The 21,588-nt window shown below is 36.3% G+C and overlaps 1 long non-coding RNA gene across 1 annotated transcript; it reads right to left on the bottom strand.

Annotated features, from left to right (window-relative positions):
* Positions 1-18,224: 18,224 nt before the first annotated feature.
* On the bottom strand, positions 18,225-19,646 carry LOC148651333 (uncharacterized). The gene is made up of 3 exons (XR_015925532.1): positions 19,513-19,646; positions 18,918-19,032; positions 18,225-18,822 (listed from the first exon to the last, which is right to left on the bottom strand). It is a non-coding gene; the product is annotated as an uncharacterized LOC148651333 (long non-coding RNA).
* Positions 19,647-21,588: the final 1,942 nt, after the last annotated feature.

Below are 21,588 nucleotides of genomic sequence, written 5' to 3'. Positions count from 1 at the left end.
TCATACAGCTTAAATTCTTAATTGAATAAAGATTGTCCCTCAGCAGTGATTGGGATTCAAAACAAGGTGTTTTCTGGTGACAGTTCAAATGCTGTACATGAGAGGTTAAGCTTAATTAGCTCCACCTGACGGTTTTACAAGGTGATTCCGGATACTATTAACAAAATCTACTTTTCATACGTAAAACGGGTTCTGATGCGACACGCCCACCACGTTGTACCACAGCGTACCCTGCTCGTTTTGAATGGCTGCATCTGTATGTTCTCAGTATATAATTATTATTTTAAAATATGTAACTCTGAATATCTATCTTCTGCAAAAGGAAATATATTTTAATTGATCTGTGCTGAACACACATATCCATAGGCAGGACCGAGCATTTTGTTTTTTCAAGTTTATACACTAATGGTCTGTTAAATATAAAATACAGTGGTAACTGTGGTAAAAAATGGTAAAAGTGGTAAAAAATGGTAAAAGTGGTAAAAAATAAAGTGTAACTGATGTATAAACCTGAATTCAAATATGAAATGAACGCCTGTCCACATAAAATGCAAGCACCGGTAGAAAATTACCTTTCATCTAGAAAGCTATTACAAGGATTTATTTCATACACCAACTGTGTTTGGGATACTTTACAGGTTGAAACAAAAACAGAAATTGAAAAAAAAACCATGAAAAAATTAGTCCAACACTAATTAAATGCCCGACTAAGCAGATAGGTTTTTAGCCTAGATTAAAAAACAGTATCAGAGATTATATTTCTCAGATTGGCAGGGAATGAGTTCCACAATTATGGAGAAAGGAATCTGAAAACGCAACCCTAAGATGCTTGTAGTTATGAAAAGGTATTACTAAAACATGTGCCTAAGCAGAGTGTAAAGCTCTGCTTGACACATAGGGAGTAATGAGAGATGCCAAGTATTGAGGAGATTTGGCATGTACTATAGTTAAAAGTACAATTTTGAGCTGAATGTGCTAGTTAAAGGGCAGACAGTGAAGATTATACAGAATCAGAACTGGGGTGATGTGGTCACAGAGCCTTGAACATGCTAGAAGTAGTTTGGATTTGGAGTTTGTTTAAGGAGAGTAAGGAGACCACTGTAAATCCAGCCGAGATGAGATGAAGGCATGAATCAGGTTTTCTGCAGCAGTGTAATCAAGGAAAGACAGAATGCAGGCAATGCTTCTAAAGTGAAATTAAGAAACTTTACAGCTGTCTTTTATTTGAGCATAAAACAGAACCCAGGATCAAACAAGAACAACGTATTTCTCAGAGTAAGGCAAATTTGAAGCTAGTTTGTCCAAGCTGTAGGGAATTCAATAAATGAGATATAACTTCCCTGGGATTTAAGCTCATTACCTCACTTTTTGTCATATTTAAATGGAGGGAAAATGTGAACTCACCCAGGTCTGAATTTTGAATCAGTTTCAGAATGAAAGAAGCTGTGCAACCATCAAAAGGTACTTTTTCTGAGTTCTGCAGAACACTGCACCACCCAGTAGGATAAAAATTGTATAGATCCAGAGTCTTTTTTTCCATTTCATAAAATCAATATTTACAGAAATTAAGTAAATTGTTGCCTTATTAAAGAAAATACACATGAGCCTGTGCTTTACACTGTATAACACACATAAAATCTATAACACTGCCAAATCATGATCTGAGATGAAAAAACAAAATAATATGTACTTCAATCCTCTTCCATTTAGGGTACTTAATGTACAGTATATCAGGGTAGTGGACCTAGACATATACAATTTTCTATTGTGTTCAGCATTGCAGGTCTCAAGCTTGCTAAGATATTTAATCTGAATATAAGGTTACTATAGAGTCTGCTAGATCCACCTACTTCTCTCACATCATTGAAAATCACCAAGACAACCCCAGACATCTTTACTCCACCATCATAGACCGCTCAAGCCAAACTGCCCCACCACATTACCTGCCTCATCGCAACTTTGCAACACATTCTTAGATTTCTTTAGTTCTAAGATTGACAACATCTGGCATCACATTCTCTCCACTACTCATATCATTTCCATACCTCCTCCCTCCTGATCCAACTTCTCTGGTTCCCGTCTCTCCAGCTTCTCTCTTCTTGACTCAGCATCCCTCAATAAACTAGTTACACACATGAAACCCACCACATCTATTTTAGATCCCATTCCCACCACTTTATTTCAGTCCTATTTCTCTTCTCTCTGTCCCATTGTCCTCAATATTATACATGAATCCATGAGCACTGACATTGTACCAAAGGTCCTCAAAACTGCTGCCATACCCCCATGCAAAAAAAGCCTAACATGGCTCTCGACAATCTTAACAATTTTCGCCCCATCTCCAACTTACCCTTTCTTGCTAAAATTCTAGAATGTGCTGTCACACTTCAGTTACATAACCACCCCATGACAAACAACCTTTTCGAACCCCTCCAATCTGGCTTTCATCAGCTTCACAGCACAGAAGCTGCCCTGGTCAAAGTCACTGTTGACCATAACATCTTACTTTCTCATCTTGAGACTGAGTTTGGAGTTTCTGACACTGCTCTCAAATGGTTCAAATCTTGCCTCACTGATCGCTGTCACTTTGTCTCTCTTAATGGGTACAGGTCTGAAATTGGTCTTGTTAAGTCTGGTGTTCCTCAGGGCTCAATACTGGGCCCCTTGCTCTTCAGCATTTACATTTTTCCACTTGGTCAGCTTTTAAGATCACACGGCCTCAGCTTTAATTTTTATGCTGACGATACTCAAATATACATCCATACCAAACCTGACTCTGATGTGGCTGTCTCTATTCTATCTAATTGCATCTCTGACATAAAAATTTGGAAGACTCAAAACTTCCTTCATCTTAACTGTGACAAGACAGAAGTCATGCTTATTGGTACCCCCCATCAACTTCATAAAGCCAGTCCTGTAACCCTATCTGTAGATGGTTCTGTACTTGAGCTTCAATAAAATTGAAAAACCTTGGGGTTATATTCGATTCTGGCTTAACATTCGACCCACATGTGCAGCATACTGTCAAAACATATTTTTTTCACCTCAGAAATATCACTAGACTACGCCCTATGTTATCACCAACTGTGGCTGAAATGCTGATCAACACATTTGTGTTCACTCGAATTGACTACTGTAATGCTCTACTCCCTGGGATATCTAAATCTACTCTGAACAAATTGCAGTATGTCCAAAATTCAGCAGCCAGAATCCTGACCAGGTCTAGTGCAAGTGTTCACATTACCCCTATCCTGGAGTCCTTGCAATGGGTACAGGTCAAATTCCGTGTAGACTTTAAAATCCTCATGCTCTCCTATAAGGCTCTGCATGACTTGGCACCTCAGTACCTGTCTGAACTATTATCGCCCTACTCCTCACCTCGCAACCTTCGTTCTTCTAATTCTGCTCTCCTTACTGTCCCCCAAGCCCATCTACATTGTATGGGTGACAGGGCCTTCTCCTGTTTGGAGTGCCCTGCCCCCAAGCTCTGGAACTCTCTCCCCAAGGATGTCAGAGAGTCACCTTCTCTAAACTCCTTCAAATCCAGACTCAAAACCATCTTCTTCAGAAAACCCTTTACTTAACTGGTTCCATTCTTCACCCCTCTGCTTTTCTTAGTACCACTATCCACGGTCACCTCTATATATTGTCATTTTGTTTTATCTTGTGTATTCTTCTTATTTATTGTTGTTGTCATCCTGTAAAGCGCTTTGAGAAGCCATCTTTAAAGGCACTATATAAAATAAAGTTTATTATTATTAATTGAAAACCTAAAAATATTTAATTGAAAACCTTGTTCTAAATCAAGACAAAACATATACAAACATACAGAGTTCTGTGCTAATTTCTGTAATATTATTTCAAATAATTTGGCATATGCAGTATATTGCCTAGAAAACATATTCAGACCCTTGCAGTTTTCACATTGTGCTGCTTTAAAGTAGTTGTGACACATTGAAGTAGTAATTTTTACTTCACACATTGAAAGCAAAAAAAAGGACAAATTGTGATTGCACCAGTAACCAGACTCTTTTCTGTGGCACGCCTATATTAAGGTGCACTAAAAATTTCTTTAAAGAGGCACACAGTTAGCTGAATGGTGTCTTTGTAAAAAAAGAGTGGTTATTATGATTTTGAAATAACATCTCCACAGTCTTTGAGGTTCTCGGTCAGGTAGTGAATTTCAAGGTTTTAAAGCTGCTCTAGGATAAAGTAATTGAAAAGCACAGATCAAGGGAAAGGTACATAAATGTCAGTCTCTGAATATTCTAGCACAGTCTACACAATCACCAAAAAGTGGAAAGCGTACTATAACATCTGTACACTGCCTAACTCAAAGTATTCTTTAGAAACTGAGCTTTGAACTCAAGCAGGAGATTAAACTGGTTAGGGATGCCATGAGGTCAACAGTTACATGAGGTAGTTGAAAGAACTAGTTCAAAGGAAGAGATGGTAGTATATGTCATTGAGTCAACAATATTACTCCACAAAACTGACCTACTGTACATTGCAGAGTGGCAAAGTCATCTCATGTCCTACATGGAGTCTGCAAAAAGCATTTAGTGGCACTGCAGATATTTTGCATAAAGGTTTTGTGGTCAGACAAGACAAAATTGGAACTTTTTGGTCTAAATACAAAATGTTACGTCTGGTGCAAAAGCAGCATAGTGCAACAACCAGTCAGCACCATCCCTTCTGTAAAAGCATGATAGTGGCAGTACAATGAAAATGGTCACCTTGTCAAGAGTGAGGAGCAAGTAAATGGAGGAAAATACAGGAAAACTTTAGAAGACCTTCTGATTTATTTTTCTTCAGACATAAAACTTGGACATAAATTCTCGTTTCAGTAGAACAATGATAGAAAGTCCAAGGACAAAGTGGCTATAGAATAAAAAACTGAATGTCTTTACAGTGGCCCACTCAAAGTCCTGACCTTAATCCTATTGAGAATCAACTAATAAACTTCTGTGCATAAGTGATATTCAACCAATATTCAAGAGCTTGAAAACCAAACTACTGCACAAGGTTGATAGAGACTGATCCAAAAAGACATGCAACTCTAATTAAAGGTATACAGTTAACATAATTCATATTTTCTCTTTGGTTTTTGCTGACATGCTGTCATACAGTAGCTTATCTTACCCTTAGATATCTTCAGTTTGAGTATTCAGGTTTTGAAAAAAAGTTAACTTTAAATGTTTATGCATTTGGGACACCATTTTATATACTGTATATATATCACATATCTGCTTCTCATAAAATTGTGGTATTAATATAGAACAAGAACAAAAATAATTTCTTACCTTGTATATATCAACTGTCAAATCTAGTATTTGAAGGATGGAGAGAGCAATATTTTTCAATGAACCTGTGTTGCAATTGAAAGTACATGAAATTTCCTCAAGCAAATGTTTCCTTCCTGTAAAATTAATAACATTATTATATATATATAGCCATTAGATTAGAAAGATAATATATTTTTTTAGAGTTTAGTTAAAAACTCTTAGGTAGGTGTTTACCTACGTAAGAGCAGTATTTTTTCTACCCAAAACATTAATGGGTGGTGTTTTAAATAGATTTTTAAAACAAATTCAGAACTGTTTTTTAATTACTTGATCACAATTGCAGTCACATTTAAAAAACTTTGCAAGAAACAGTGCATGAAAATGAAATGTAAAGCCACATACAGTGTCTAAATTAATTTGAAAACAGGGTTATATCTTGTAATATTATACATTATATATCAGAATAATATCCTAATATAATTCAGTAATATTAACATTTTGATGTTGGGCATTAAATAGCATGAAAATGAGAAAGTCACAGGTCTACCAAAATCACCCTCACTTGTGAGGAATGACTCAGTTGCAAAGGTGGAGAGAGGGCTTCTAGAAAAGATGCACAGCTGGCCATAATTTATATTTAATGAAGAGTAGAAGACAGATATCAATTTGATCACAACACTACCTCCCACCAACAACTCTATTTAGCACATAAAATAATTCCATCCAAATACTGACATTTCAGCCCATTAGATATTTTAGAAATACTGTTTGGTGTCATAGTTATGTTTACAAGACCTGAAGAAGGCTCCACAGCTGAAAAGTTGTGTTTCTTTTCTTCTGTTTTCAGCATGGAATAAACCTTAACTTAATGTATTATTTTGCAGCCTAAGCATACTGACACAGCTACTGTACCTACTTGAACATGTTTATAACACTCCTATTTATTATTACATTAGCTCAATTGGAGTAAAAGTGGGACAAAAGTAAAACGTCCAGCTTTCTTAGTGAACATTACAGCTGAAAATCTTGTGCAAGATATCCAAGCTGCTGTGGATCTGATCTGTGATCTGATCAATGAAAATCTGAACATTTATACTATATACTGTTTGTATATGGTAGAGCAAGAGTCAGAAAGTGCCAGAGGGAGGAATAAATGGGGTGAATCATGTCACTTGCCCTTTGTCCACAAGTAGTCAGTTTGTTAGAGATTGATTGCTCACCTCTCATATGTAAAACAATGTAATTAGACTTTGAAAGTAAAACTGTTACATGGTCCAAACTTGTCTTTTTATTTGTATTTCGTTTTGATATTTGATTTGATATTAAGTATTCTGGGCCAGGAATCTATAACCTAGCAGTAATAATGGTGTGCCTGAGCAGATGAACATTTCTCAATTACTTCATAGATGGAAATAGAGGGAAAAGAAATGATAAACACTTCACAACATATTTACTGTAAATATAGGAGATGTTGTATCTTTCAGGAAATTCCCAGAAACTGTCCAATGCTAGGATGCAAACTAAAATATGCCAACCAACCTGATAAGGTTTTAAATATGTGAAGTAGAATCATTTGGATTTCCTGACAGTCTTCTGCTTCCACTGGTTCAATGTATTGCCAGACTTGTTGGCATAGCAGGTTTCTAGATAAAAATAAGGAGGAAAAAAAACTTTTACTATATTTACCATAATTCACAGTTTATTCAATGTAATATATATCAAAATAAATATCATAATAATGGCTTGCTAACTAAAATAATGTTTTGCTATTATTGTAGCTGTTCTTGTAGATCACATATTTGTATGGATATGATTCTGGGAGATGACTGAATAGCTTTATCTTTACAAAATCAAACATTTAAAAAACCAGGGAATAGGACACAAAAAATTCTAATTGAAATAAAATGAGCAATTGCCAAAGAATTTACCTGAGTATTTCTTCAGACAGCTCTTGGTCCAAACCGACTTGCATCACAAACATGAAAATGTCATATATGTATTCTTCTGAACAAACAGATATGCTGGAAGCTTCATGGAACATTTCAGACTCTTTTGTGAATTCCACTGTTGCATTCTTCAATTGGCTTGTAGTATTCACAGCTGTAAGTCGATCTGGCAGTACTTCAATTAGAGAATCTGCTAGGGACTGTATAGGTTTTTCAATCTTCACCTGTCTATTGCAAAGCACCTCAATTATTGATGTCTTTAGTTCAAAGGGTGCATTCTGAAAGATATCTTGTAACATAAGAGCAATCTGGCATTTCTCATGATCAGATGTCTTGTTGCACAGGAATTTAGTAAATGTACCAATGGTTGATGCCGAAAAATCCATGTCATTGGATCCACTGAGATGATTGGTTAACTTTGTTATTTTTTCAATGGTTTCAAAAAGTATGGGAAGTAATATTAGCTTAGATCTGCTAAAGGTTTTGGTGACATTGGATAGACTTTCCATTTCTAACATAATGGGGTATTTTAAAGTGTTTTTAACTATTACAGTTATATTTCTTAGAAAATCTTGTTTTGCCTTATTAGAAAAGGTATAGTTAGATTCCAGGTTTAAAACAACTTGCTTTGTAATAGCAGCCAAGTGTCTCATGGTATCTACCACACATTTGTCTTTTCTTATGAGGTCCAATACAATTTTATACAATTTAAGAGCTGTTTTCGCCTCCTTTTCCTTCCAGGTCAGTGACTTCAAAACTGATGCAAATAAAGAGAGACTAATGACAGACTCAGAGGTTAAGTCATTAATTAAAGCACAGAATACACCTTCCACACTGTTTGTGGTTGTCATGTCTGTCCCATGATATATTCCTAGACAATTGTCTAAGTCATAAAAAAATTGTCTCAGTTGTTCTTCTGATGTAAAATTGCTAACTAAATTGAGAATGCCTTTTTCACCTATAAATTTTGTCATGTAAAATTGGAAAATAAATTCAGTATAGTGCTTTAAAAAATAATTGTCATTGGCAATTTTCCTCCTGTGTAATTTCACTTCTGTGTCATTTATGTTGTTTACAGCTGAGAGCAATTTTATAAATTTCTCGATTGTCAAGTAATTCTTGCCCAAGTCATTCAACAAATAATCTTTGACACATTTGTTTGTGTCACACAGTGTATAGGCAGTATTAAGTACCATTTTAAACCCATCATGTAAAGTTTCTTTATCATGGCTAATATTTAATAAGTCACTTGTTTTAAATAAAGTAATATTGAAAAGCATGTCCATTACATTATCATCTAAGTGGATTTCCTCAGTCTTACTTGAGTTATGCAGCTCTTCAGCTGAAGTATTACTATTCATATTTGCAAAGATTAGATGATGAAACAGCAAAGAAGTAATCCTTATTTTATAAAGGGCAGTGAGAACTAAATTTAGCTTAGTTTCCTGTGACCATGTCTCATACAACTTCAAAACTTTATTGTACGAGATTGTCTCTAGAGATGCATTCATCAAAAATTCAAAATGCTCTGTTCCTTCAAGCAATTTCCCAGTCTTATTGAAATCATCAAAAATAAGCGTAAAGGTTTCATTTGCATTTTGAATTTCAGAAAGCAATTGCATTTTTGGCAACAATGATAAAATCTCCAATATTCTCATCAGAATCTGGACATTATCAAACAATGTCTCTTGAGCACTGTTGTTTAAATTAGACAACTTATTATTCACAGCATGAATAGAATTTCTGAAGTCTTTTGAATGCAGTCCAGAAAATAAATTCAAATCTGTGGCTGTATCTGTCACTGACTTATATAAATGTGTCACTACATCGGGACATTGGATTGTGTCATTGTTTTCTAGGAGAAAATAATCCAAAAACTGGGTGATCCACTCATGTAGTTGCTGTAGATTATATAAATTTACTTCCATAGATCTGGCAATTTTGAGAAGCCATGTATTTCCGGTTTCAAGCAAATGTAAAAAACATGAAACATTTTGAATGGGATTTGCTAAATCTGAGTTGTTAAAACAATTGGTCTTTGTTTTATGTGCAACACTAAGAGACTGATCTGAACCAGTTTGCTCTGTCTTTAGTGTAGGAAAAATAATGTCTTTTTTGACAATGCAGTCCTTTAGTTTGTGGTCCAGGTTAGTTTTATTTTTTGTGAAACCAATGCAAATTGTTCTCAAGATGGAGTCTGAGATATTCAAATGGTTGTCCATCAATCCAAAAGCTACATCCAACATGCTTAAAATGTGATTTTCACCATGAGGACAGTTGTTTGAGAAAAAATGAATGTCGGATGTAACATGTGATAAGGAGAACATATACATTTTTTGCAGCATTATAGTCCTATTATAATCCTCAGCTAAATCATTCACTACAGCAATTCCATCTGATACTAAATGAAAGACAGCTTTTAAGTGCTTCAAGATGTCCTCAGGATATGCTTGTTTCTTCATGGTCATGGTAATTAAATAAGGCAAGTGTTCCCAAAAAATGCATTCCAAACTTTTATAACAAAACTCAGATGTGTGGCTCTTATTGGAGCATCTATCGAACTTCAGAAAAAAAGAACCATTATTACTTTTTTGTGTTAAACTAGAGAAAAGAGATGTCAAATGGCTGCTTACATTCTCTTTAGCAGTTGTCTGCTTCATTTGTAGAGCTAACAAAACACAGCGGAGCACTTCTTGACATGGAATATTGCTGCCAAGTGCGTCTGTCAAGAAATACAAGGTGTTTTCAAGAGTCTTACTCAAATCCTTAAGAGTTTTTTCAGAGACGTTCAACAATTTTGTCAGGGAGTTCTGGACAATCTGATAATGAAGATCATTCAACAGCTTGTTCTGAAGTTTCTTTGTTTTGTCACAAGCTGTTCTGATGACACTAATAGACTGTAAATAAGCGCTAGTGTTTATATGTTTGATAAAACCTTTCTTGAAATTTAAAACAGTGCACAATTTAATGCAATCTTCAAAAATAGCTACAGTGTTTTGGATTAATTGCTGTTTCAGGATACCAGAAAGAACATTTACTAAAATTGTCTCATTTTCAAAACTCTTTAAGCTCCCCAGTCTTTCTAAGACTAACATATCTCTGCACAAAACACTTAAAGGCAAAACTGCATCCGTTTGGTTGGCTTTGTGAGAAAATCCCATTAAGTTCAGGACTTTGGAAGTAACTCTCTCAGCACATCTCAAAGTATTCCGTGGCAGAGCAGCAAGAAATCGTATCATCTCAAACTGAGGTAAGTCCAAAGATCTTTTTTTTGTCAAGTTAACAGCAACATTTATCCATTTTTGAAATGTTTCTAATGAAGAAAGAAGGTGATTTGAACTAAGGAAGTCATGAATTAGGAAAACTGTTTTATTATTAAGCAAATGTAACCCTTTCTTGTTACAATCTGAAAATAACTGTGCAATTTCTTTTAAAAAATATATCGAACCATTGGGAAGATAAAGGTATTTGAGATAATTAGCCAGTAATAATGGATTTGCATCCATGTTGCAAACTTCTACACAAGAAGAAAAAAAAAATCACAAAAAAAATGGACATATTGCGTATTTCCTTTTGGTTATAACTGGACAAGACTGAGGAGTGAAGCAATACAAGATTTTCTTTCATTACTTGTTATATTTGTTGAAATGCATTTTCATTTCTTGAGAAAGCAGAAAGTGTAAACAAGGCTGCATTGATTAACTGGTGTAGCGGCGAGGCTTATTAATAAGAAAGAATTAAGTGTTCTGAGCTTTCCCAAATGAGGCCCCATCTCTGTTCATCTCTGTGGTGCAGCCACAGAGAAACTATTCATGCAGGCTGATTTAAGGTTTCCTTTGATAAGGGACAGCTCCCAAAGGGGGATGCACTTAGCTAAGCCTGGCTATCATGATCAATGGTCATCCATTGGCGCCTATCTGTCTAGGGAGTGCCAGATGGACATCTGGACTGCATTCCTAAGTGTCAGGAGTAAGTGACTCATATCTCACCTTGATCAACCAATCAGGGACTGGTAGGGCCGAGTATCCCACGTGGGACTGTGATGCCCATGGAACTTTCAGCCAACCAACGAGCTGAAGTTCCTCCAGGTAAAAACAGGCAACACAGAGAGCCTGAGAGATTCAGTGAGATTCAGTGGAGAATTCTGTGGACTTTTCTAAAGGGAATTCAAAGGAGAATTCCAGGGCAGGACGGCCCAGGAGCAGAAGGCTCCCAAGGGCAGGACATTCTCACAGAGGGCCTCCTGACCATCCTGAGACTCAGCCCGGACAACCACGGAACGGCCACTGTGCCCGAGTGCGAGAACTTTCCTTTGTTCTAAGAGTCTAGAGCGGAGGTTGCCAGAGAGTAACCAGAGGATCCACCCGAGGTTAGCACCAGCAGCAAGCCTCGTGAACAGGTCAGAACTGTGGACAGCTGAATCACTATTCAGAACTAGCTCTTCATCAGGAACGAACCGGTCCTCTTCCTGACTTGCTGGGACCCACAGTCATCTTTTCTCCTGTGCGCAAACTTTGCTAGTTAAAGCCAACACTAACTAGCCGGTCAGTAAGCATCTGCAGCGCACCGTCGCAAACCGCACAGCACAGCCTGGCACCTAGCCAGACGGCGCGGGTTGGACAGCAACAGCCTGAAACTGTTTCTTTGAGCCCGCAGGAGATCTGAATCCCCAGAGATTGGATGAGTATTCAACTTCACTGCATTACTGCTTGAGAATTCAATTGTTATCCCAACCAGTTGATATCAATTTAATTCCTAAGAGTTATATACAGATGCAGCCATTCAAAATGGGTGAGGTATTTCGCGGCATACCCCGGTGGGCGTGTCACAGTATCACGCAGTATCACGCGGTATCACGCGTGTCACGCGTGTCACGTGACTAACTATCCGGCGTCGCCTTGTAAAACCGCCAGGGGGAGCTTAACCTCTCATGTACAGCATTTGAGCCTTTAATTTTGAACTGTGTATTACAGCATGTTAATCATCAGTCATTAAAATGTTGGTATATATTATGAAAGCAAGATTGCTCAGTTGGACAGAAGTACACAACCTACCTTTATCAGAAATATTTATGCATCAAAGCCTTTACTGAAGATATTACTAATAGTATTAATAATGGATGACTTTGGACAAGCTGTATACTCAAAGTATAATTTCTTTAGCACATTTGTACAAGCACTTGGAATCTGTCCAAGCCATACTTTGTCAGGCATTTTGTTTTACTTCAACGGGGCATAAAAACTTCCTTGCTTTTAACAGGGCGTTTCATAATTTCTAGCTACGAAAATGATTCAAAATGCGACACCTATCATTCAACTAGAGCTTAAAATATCACAAGGAAAAATACACACCGGTATTCCATTTCTCCCTAAACATTGTAAGCTTCGAAGTCTTTAACTAACGTGATACCGGAGTCAACAAGCATACTTTTAGAATTTGATTAAAAGGGAATATAATATGGAATCGCGTATCTAAAGAATTTAATAACGGTATGATTATATCCGTGTACTGCGGCAGGACTGTGTAAGGCTGTTTCGCCTACCTGATCATGCGAGCTGTCTTGTAGCCTACTGGTCTAGGTGCGTGACTACCAACTGGCAGGTTGTGTGTTCGAATCCAGCTGGTGCTGGACTTTTATTTTAACAAACATTTCTTCGAAAAAATAGGTAAGCGATATTATGGACAATCAATTGACTTTTATATTTCAAAATATCGCAACATGATCGATATTTGCGATATTTTGAATATATCTTCCCTTCTGACAGCGGTTCCTGCTTCTATTGTGTGTGTGTGTGCAACAGTAAATTTTTATAGAGAAATGGAGGCTGGACAGTATGCGTTACAATATAAACATTTATATTGATATAAATCGTGTTCTGATTTAAATCGCAAACGCGTGTTTAATTATGTGTTTTTTAATCATGATCAGGCTAATGCATTTCTACATTTTCTGTATGAACCAGCTTAGAGGTTCATACAGAAAGACAGCTTGTGTTTAAATTGAGTGTAAGGTAATTTATGCTTCTAAAGTCATGGTCAGTATTGCTGTACTGTGTCACATTATTTTATAGCGTTTTTATTGCGTTATTAAATCTGGTGGCGCTGTGTTAGTTTCCTGACTCACATTATTTAAACTGCGACACTGATCATTCATCTCTAAATAAACTTTATTTTATATAGCGTTTTAAGCGAATAGGTAATTAGATTGCTCATAAACCTAATCACTTTTTCTACATAAACACAGCGTGATTGCTCTCTGAAAATGCTTTTCCTTTATTTTTAAAGTAGGCTCAGATTTCAACTATAGATCGTATTATTATAAACTTTCTTGGAAAAATGTATTTTATGTAAACCATGTTTGCTATTAATTCATTTAGGGCTAAAATACGTTCATTGTCTTCTAATCGAGTCGAGTTGACATTGGAAGCCTGCCACACCCGGACCGTTAAACCAACGCATTAGCACGTCAAAGCCCATTGAGCCAGTATTGGCTTTAGTATCCCCCCCTTCTCCCCTCAATTCAATTCAATTCAAGGTGTTTTATTTGCATGACAGATGGGTACAAGCAGTGTTGGGTACTGTATGTATATTGTAACGCTTACGGCAGACAGGCACTGTGTAGGAGCCGACGCACCAGAGCAGCGCCTGCAATTTTTATATTTATAACTTCGTTTTTAAAATTAGTCAAGCAATACGAAGCATCTCCTTTTACTTAGTGCCTGAGCATACTGCAACGCGTGTGAAGCCCATAAACGATATTAATTTTGGAACTTAAACATACAGTATATGGCTGGTCTCGGTACTTTAAAGAAAACATACACACCAGTATTCCATTTCTCCCTAAACATTTTAAGCATCGAAGTCTTTAACTAACGCGATACCGGAGTCAACAAGCATACTTTTAGAATTTGATTAAAAGGGAATATAATATGGAATCGCGTATCTCCAGAATTGAAAGACCAGACAATCGCAAACTCGTTTTCAATAAAATTATTTTATTCATTCAGCAGTTTGTGAGAGGGACATCCAGCAGGGAGAGACACACACCCCGGTTTTCATTGACAACATTGTTTTTTTTTTCAATTCCTCTTGTCTAACAGGAATGTTTTGTTTGTGGACAGACTGTTAGACAAGAGGAAAAGACCGCCTCCTCCTACGAAGCATTTCGTTGATCCGATCACGAATTCTTTTCCAGTCGTACGCAGCAAGGGTTGAGAATCTCCGATTCACCATCGTACTAATGGTTTCCCGGAGATTGGGTTAAAAAAAAAAAAAAAACATACTAACAACTGTGCCATCCTACTCCTTAGTTAATACATTTTATTATTCATAAACAGTTAACATTGTTAGCAAAATATTTTGAATTATATTTAACCCTATTTTTTCTTTAGTTTTGTATTTAACTTATTATATGATAGTCAGACTTAATGTATATTTGAACAATGAAAATATATTTTTACAAGATTTTACATTAAGCACTTAAAATTAATATGGTTAATAATAGTAAACTGTAACATGCTGTAACAAGATCGGTTACAAGAAGAAAATGCTTTCAGAGAAAATGTTTCAACCAAACCTGTTCCCACACACCCCGCCCCCACTACCATTAGAATATACACAAACATTTTAGCGTTTCATTCTGAGCAGAAGACCCTCACACCTGAAGAGTGCTGGCTGTGACGAATTAAACCGGTTTTACAGGTTTCAATCACAGACCATGTGACATGGGACTCAGTAAACTACAGTAACACCGTATTTGATAATGCTTTAAAAACGCTATAAAATAATGTGACTTGGCACAGAACAAGTTTACAGCACAGTACAAAGATAAATGCTGACCATGACTTTAGAAGCATAAATTGCCTTACACTCAATTTAAACACAAGCTGTCTTTAGCCCTCTAAGCTGGTTCATACAGAAATGTAGAGATCTAGGCTCAGAACAAAACGAAAGTAAAACGCATACCGTTTCTCGCTTCTTATTGCTCAAAAGTAATTTGACCGTATGAAATGCATAATATAAACCTAGAAACATATACGTGAGCAGTACTTAAGCACTGTAGTATCGGTGTTAAGACATACCTCTCAAATACTGTAAATCAAGTTAAAAATATCTCAAGACCGATTCTGATCGTAATGAAACCATGCAAGGGAGTTTTTATGTCCGTTGCAGTTCTTTTGCAACATGAATATAATTATATCGTTATTAATTTCTTGAGATACGCGATTCCATATTATATTCCCTTTTAATCAAATTCTAAAAGTATGCTTGTTGACTCCGGTATCACGTTAGTTAAAGACTTCGAAGCTTACAATGTTTAGGGAGAAATGGAATACCGGTGTGTACTTTTTTCTTTAAAGTACCGAGACCAGCCATATACTGTATGTTTATGTTAAGATTTCCCTTCAGTGGTAAAATTAGATATGAATATTCAATACTTAAACGAGCACAGTTAAGACATTAAATATACATATACATATTGTATACAGTACAGTTTGCATACGGTAATATGTTTATGTTACGCGATTAAAAAATAAATAAATAAAACTGGAAGGTCCAGCACCACCATTATGTTTATATGGTTGTTTTTGTTGGTTGGTTGTTATTATGGTTATTAATAATACGATCTATAGATGAAATCTGAGCCTAAATAAAAAGAAAAAGCAAGTGATTAGGTTTATGAGCAATCTAATTACTTATTCGTTTAAAACGCTATATAAAATAAAGTTTATTATTAATTTGCTGGACAGAGCGGTGAACATTATTATGCATAAGACAAAGATAACGATCCTGATCAGTTTAGAAATCTGTGTACGCTGTAAGGTTTTTACTTCTTAAACTTTTAAAATACACGTTTTGAATAGAAAGAAATCCTCTTCCTGGTAGTGTGTATAGCACGCCAGCACGTCTTTTTTCTCCAATCAGAGGGGTGTCAGATAGTGTCAGCCAATCACCATTCTGCGTTGGGTAGCAACGGGTGACTGTTCTCAGGCGGAAGATGTAAACAGCTTAATGTTCGTGTTAAATATTTTTTTTTTAATTCAATTAAACGGGCACAGTTAAGACATCAAATATACATATACATACTGTATACAGTACAGTTTGCATATGGTAATATGTTTATGTTACGCGATTAAAAAATAAATAAATACAAATGAAAAGTCCAACACCAGCGGGATTCGAACACACAACCAGCCAGTTGTTAGTCACGCACCTAGACCAGTAGGCTACAAGACAGCTCGCATGATCAGGTAGGCGAAACAGCCTTACACAGTCCTGCCGCACTACACAGATGTAATCATACCGTTATTAAATTCTTTAGATACGCGATTCCATATTATATTCCATTTTAATCAAATTCTAAAAGTATGCTTGTTGACTCCGGTATCACGTTAGTTAAAGACTTCGAAGCTTACAATGTTTAGGGAGAAATGGAATACTGGTGTGTATTTTTTTCTTTAAAGTACCAAGACCAGCCATATACTGTATGTTTACGTTCCAAAATTAATATCGTTTATGGCCTTCACACGCGTTACAGTATGCTCCTATTCTTTTTATGCTCAGGTACTAAGATTTCCCTTCAGTGGTAAAATTCAATATCTACAACGGGCACAGTAAAGACGTTTACAGTAAGTCTTTCTACGACAGACCAACGGACCACGAGTGCCCCTGTCGGTCAACCAATCACGCACCGCGGTATCGCGTGTCATCATACCTGCGGTATCTGTACTGCCGTGTCTGTACCGCGCACTTTGAATGGCTGCATCTGTACTTGTTTTGAGTATCTAATGTAGAAGTTATAACCAAGTGCATTTACGAAACGGTCTAAATGAATGATATACTGAACGTATGTCCTCTTGATATATGTAACTCTTTGTAACTGACTGAATATATACCTTTTGTATTCTGATAACCCTCTCGATAAGATCTGTTAGGTTTACATGCATATTCTATTGATTAATAAATGTATCCTCGTGTATTAGTACCTGTGTGTGCGTTGTTTGAGTTATATCGCATGGTTGGATTCTAAGGCCATCAAAAGAATCATTTTGTGATTTACTGCTACAATTAATAATTGTCCAAGTAAATGCCCAAACCCTACAAAACTGGTGCCTTCAGAGAGCACACTACACTGGTTCACATCATCAAAAGCTATCTGAGAATTGAAAGTGTTATTTCTCATTAACTTAAGTACTGGCAGGGGGAAGATGCTGAGGAAAGGTTTTGTACATATTTCATCAACTTTTAAGTCTTCCATTGCAAAATGGGAGAAAAGCTTGTGAACACAGTTTATAGCCTGGACATTCACTGCAAACATTTCTGATACATCCTTTAGAAACTGAGTCCAAGATTAAAACAATTGTATGGTGCACTGGACGTGATGGACATCTGTATTGTTGAAAACCAATGTTTCCAAGGCTTTGAAAAAATTGCCTTTAGATATTTGGATAACTAATGAATTGCCTTTCTCTGTTTGAGATCTCTGTGTGATATTGCTGTTATCTTCTGCACATTGCTGCATTGGACAGTTATCAAAGATAGGCTGTAGGTCCATTTCCAACATGTAATATAAAGTATTTTTGTGTTCCAGGAGTTTGTCTTTTAGTTGCTCCATAGATGCATTTACCAAATATATCTTGCTATTTCCTGTTTTTTTTTTCAAAGTATGTTTGATTATCAATGAAATTGTACAGTTGTAATGCATTATCACAAATGTTTCCCTTTGATATATTTTGCAAAAATACCAGTGTGTGAAACAAAAGATCAAATCCATCTTAAGAATAGCAATGAAATATTCAACAGTATTGCTTAGCGTTGTAATGCCAAGAATTGAGTCTTGCTGGGAGAGAGCAGAAGTGGACTGATACAAGGCAGACAAAGCCAGGAAAACATGTTTTTCTTCTTCATCCTTTAAACTATTATGGGTCACTTGTGAGGGCATATCCTTGAAATAATGCTGAAGTGTTTCATTTTTTAGTCCAAAAGCAGAATCCTCCATTGACAAAGATTTATTGTGCATGGTTATATTTGTCAAATTAGGAAAAGACAAAATAAAATCTGTTAAATAGGTAAAAAAATATTTTTTTGTCTGTCCTGAAACAAAACCAATGGTGGGTAAAGTATTATTCAATCTGAATTCAGGATTTAATGCATCAGAAAAATGTGAAATTATAAGTTTCTGAAGGTTTTTCCACTTAGTGGCAAACCATCTGAAAAAATGTGGTATTTTCTCAACTTTATGTAGAAACTGTGTTAAATCAAGCATTGTTGGCATCTGATTTTTCTGCCAAAGTTTTGAAAGGACATTAGCTAGAAGAAGTAGTCTAGATGTCTTGGTTATCTGCGGCATCTTTTGTAGGCTCTTCATTATTGGGAAAAAAGTATACAATGATACATTGGTGAAACCCTTTACCCACAAATCTGCATTTTTTATGATTATATCAGTAAAAAAAATAAGATCATGTGCATTGATTCCACCAACTTTTTCAATGAAATATTTAGAGCTGTAGCCTAACAGGAACTTCAGTTCTTCCTTACTCAACCAGAGAAGGTTTTCATTCCTGAAGAGCTCCACCACAGCTTTCAGAACCCTAGCAAAAATAAAAACAGGTTAAAATATTGAAAAGGGGAGAAATAAACAACAAGAAACATGTAAAATGGTTTTGATTTTCTGCTTATCACTTACCAACTTTTTCCTGCTTTAATGTCAGTGAAGACACTTTGCAGAAATATTACATTGTTGATAAACAAATCTCGCCACTTCAGATTTGTTGAGGCACAGTTAGTTATGAAAGCATCATCTGAGTGTTAAAAAAGTCCATAATATATAAGTTAGAGAAAGAAGTTGCATTTCCTCTATAAACCTAGAGAATTTTCATGATTTTGTCAAGGTTAGTTTACACGTGTTCCAATAAGAAATGTATTTTTATATAACAGAAATGTCTTTATGCACAGGAAATTAAATTTTATAATTAGTTTTACCCTGGAATATACAAAGGATGGGGTGTTTGACAATTAGAAATTCAAATTTAAATTGAACCCTTCAGAATTTAACATAGCTTTTGCCAAAATATAATTTGTGTCAAGATAGTATTTATAATTCCTGTATTAGATATCATCCAAAAACACAGGCTGAATGCTCATGCTGTGCAGTAAATTGTAAAATTCAACTCAAGTTGAAAACCATTATCTAAAATGGCTGCACTTTTAGTTATTGTTGAACTTGTGAAAATTATCCTTAATATTAAATGGACCTGAAATTTTGCATGAACATCACTTACTTGTAGTCCCAGTTAAGAAGCTGCTTTGTTGATTGATACTGACAATGACACAGCAAATTCTTCTGATGACTGGTTCCAATGTTAACCAATACTCACTTATTTCTATTTCGTAGCCTATAGTATCAGAGACATCGAATGCCCTGAAAAAAACGGAAAGCTGTTTAAGAATAATTAAAAGTCAACTTGAAGCCATCACAAAACATAAAATAAATAAATAGGTTTACCAGTCAAACAGCACAGAAATCTTTTTACTTTATTCCATTTTATTCTGATTTAATTAACATTCAGCTTTGACCAGCATTACGGAAAAGGGCGAAATTTCAATAAACCCTAAGTAATCCAATCCTACAGAAAAGCTAACCCTTTATTTCTTTATCCACTGACTTGTGCATTTACTTGGTTCCGCAACTGTTCTAGTAATCCATGTGTGCAAGTTCTTTCTCACCAGTGACTGCCTAAAATACTCTTTACGGCTACTAACAAAAACAGTACTGACATCCCAGGACGCTTTTCGAAAAGAGTAGGGGGCGTAACCCCAGTGTCCTGGCCAAATTTCCCATTGGCCCTTACCAATCATGGCCTCCTAATAATCCCCCTCTATGAATTGGCTACATTACTCTGCTCTCCTCCCCACTGATAGCTGATGTGTGGTGAGCGTTCTGGCGCACTATGGCTGCCGTCGCATCATCCAGGTGGATGCTGCACATTGGTGGTGGTGGAGGGGAGTCCCCATTACCTGTAAAGCGCTTTGAGTGGAGTGTCCAGAAAAGCACTATATAAGTGTAAGCAATTATTATTATTATTATTATTATTATTATTATTATTATTATTATTATTATTATAACTACAGTACCCTACAGAATTATTGGCACTCTTGGTAAAGATGAGCAAAAAAGTCTATGAAAAAATGTCTTTGTTTTTCATCAGCTTGATCTTACACTGAAAATATGAGAAATCTAACCTTTCAGTGAGGTAAAATTCTGCAAATATTTTTTTTTTCTAAAAAACATGTCACAATTATTGGCACCCCTAGAAATTCCTATGAACAATATCTAATTGACATACATTCCCATTCATATTTTACCTTTTTTAAACACACCTGAGTCTTTAGGAACTCTTAAGTGCTCATCCATGACTTCCTGTTTCACTGGGGTATAAATATGAGGTGACATGCAGGCCAAACACCCATCAACATGATCAGAGAATACAAAATTGAAATGAGACAAAAGGTTGTTGACCTTCATAAATCAGGCAATGACTATAAAAATAGCTTCACACCTGAAAATACCCATCTCCACTATTAGGGTAATAATTAAGAACTTTCAAACAACTGGTGCTGTGATGAAACTGCCTGGAAGAGGACGCAAGTGTATTTTGGCACCATGCACAGTGAGGAAGATGGTTCGAGAGACAAAACTTTCTTCAAGGATCACAGTTGGACAATTGCAGGAGTTTGTTGTATCCTGGAGTCACCAAGTCTCCAAAACTACAATTAGACACCACTTCCATGCCAACTATTTGGAAGGCTTACCAGAAGAAAGCCTCTGCTTTTGTCAAACCACAAACGTGTGCCTTGAGTTCACTAAACATCACTGGAACTTTGATTGGAACCGGATTCTATGGTCAGATGAGACAAAAATAGAGCTTTTTGGCAACAAACACCAGAAATGGGTTTGGCGCAAAAACTGTCAAGTTCATGCAGAAAAGAACCTCATCCCCACTGTGAAGTATGATGGTGGATCTGTGATGTTGTGGGGCTGTTTATCTTCTACAGGACCTGGGAATCTTGTTAGTATACAGGGCATCAGGGACTCCATCAAATACCAGGAAATTTTAGATCAAAATCTGGCTGCCTCTGCCAGGAGGCTAAGACTGGGTAGCGGTTGGATCTTTCAGCAGGACAATGGTCCAATGCATACCTCCAAATCCACACTGAAATGGTTCACTGACCACAGAATCAAGCTTTTGCATTGGCCATCCCAGTCACCTGACCTAAACCCCATTGAAAACCTGTGGGGTGAGCTGAAGAGGAGAGTCCACAAGCGAGGACCAAGGACTCTGAAGGATCTGGAGAGA

Source organism: Lepisosteus platostomus, chromosome 12, assembly GCF_059453375.1.
Source record: "Lepisosteus platostomus isolate fLepPlt1 chromosome 12, fLepPlt1.hap1, whole genome shotgun sequence".
Lineage (NCBI taxonomy): Eukaryota > Metazoa > Chordata > Actinopteri > Semionotiformes > Lepisosteidae > Lepisosteus > Lepisosteus platostomus.
Note: the sequence above shows the minus strand (reverse complement) of the source record. Positions and strands in the feature narration are given on the sequence as shown.